The sequence below is a fragment of the Tupaia chinensis genome, unplaced genomic scaffold (genome assembly GCF_000334495.1).
Source record: "Tupaia chinensis unplaced genomic scaffold, TupChi_1.0 Scaffold143754_1, whole genome shotgun sequence".
In the NCBI taxonomy this organism is placed as follows: Eukaryota; Metazoa; Chordata; class Mammalia; order Scandentia; family Tupaiidae; genus Tupaia; species Tupaia belangeri.
In genome coordinates this window covers 78,410-79,993 of record NW_006203603.1, presented here as the reverse complement: position 1 = coordinate 79,993, position 1,584 = coordinate 78,410, and the positions used below count along the sequence as shown (strand labels likewise).

At 51.8% G+C, this 1,584-nt stretch overlaps 1 pseudogene; it reads right to left on the bottom strand.

Annotated features, from left to right (window-relative positions):
* Nucleotides 1-215: 215 nt before the first annotated feature.
* LOC102490594 (F-box/SPRY domain-containing protein 1-like) overlaps nt 216-1,584 on the bottom strand; it is a 4,513-nt pseudogene continuing 3,144 nt past the window's right edge.

Genomic DNA, 1,584 nt, shown 5'->3' with positions numbered 1-1,584 from the left:
CCCACTCAACCAACTGCAACCCGGAGGATTTTTCTGGCCCAGGAGAAAGAGGGCACAATATGATCTCTGCTGTAGAGTTGCTGCTTCACTTGACAACTTCATGTGTCTTTCTGGATGTTCCTTGGACATGTACATGTGACACTGTCACTTTGTGATTCTTTTTTCCACAAGCAGATTTCCCCTTCACTCTGTCTTTTATCTCAAGAAAGCCAGTGTCATCCATCCGAAGGTTGTCCAAGATAAACCAAACTCTCTTCTGTGTTACTACATACAGCAGAACCTGCTGGATATAAGCATGCCTTTGCAAGTTTTCTAAAGGCAGCCCCCAGGAACTCATATCCTCATTCAAAAGCTAGTCTTATCCTCCATGTCCAAGGTGACTCCAATTCTTTCGCCTATCTGATATTTTGGTGCATTGTTGCACTGTGGAAAATGGCTGTGAACTTCTCCATTATGTAGCAGATTAGTGTCCACCAGATTCCAGCCCCAACTCTGGTCATCACTGCCCAACAATGCCACATAACCTTGACACTGCATGGGGGCCCATTTTGTGGCAATTCCTATCACTGCCACAGTGCCCAGAGGCCCGTCCCACCATATTTCCCAGGCGTGGCGACCCTCACTGGAACCAGTCTTGGTCCTTGCACCATCAGTGCTCTGAGCAATAGCGTTTTGATGCTAAGTGAGGCCATTCTTACTGTATACATTGGAGCAGTCATCAGTGCTGAAGGCCTGTTGGAAAGCTGGTCCCTTGGCCTTGTAGCTGGGCAGGTTGCAGAGGATGTCTGTGTGCAGATCCTCTTCTGCCAGGCTGCAGGCACACAGGCTCCGCCACACCTCGCTGCTCTTGTCACCTTGCAGGCAGCGGTACCAGTGCTTGAACACCAGGGCGCAGCTCCGCAGCTCGGACAGGAGCTGGCCGCAGGGCCACCGCTGTGCTCCCCCCTCCCCCCCAGTCTCGGCTGGGGGGGCCAAGCCTCGCCTGGAGACAGGAGCAACTCGCTCACTCCTTTCGGTGCCAACCACCGGCGCCTCCACCGCTCCCGCCCCTGCCCGGGGGCGACCGCTGACCACGCCTCACTTATGGCAGAAGCACTGGTTACAACGGAGACCCCGTCCCTTCCCCGCTGCTCAGTGCAGGCTTCGGAACCACCTGGCCTGCCAGGCCTCCCCTCAGCTCGCCAGGGGCTCTGCTATGTGGGTATAGGGCACGAAGCAAGGGCCAAATCAGGCAACATTATAACAGACATAATAGAAATACAAAACATCAAAAGAGGATACTATGAGCCACTCTATGCCAACAAAGGACAAAACCTGGATGAGATGGACAAATCCCTGGGCTCATATCATCTATTAAGATTGAGCCAGAAGGACATAGAAAGCCTTACTAGGCCCAACAGGCAATGAGATTGAACTATGTGTGTACATGCCCAACATAGAGGAGAATGGAGGAGAAGGGATTGCAGCATGGCCAACCCACCCTGGGGGTGATTTCATGCTTTCTGTCTCTCTCTGGCAAGCGCATGCATCCTATAGCAAAAATCTCTCTCAAAAACAAACAAAAAAATCACTTATCTATGAAAA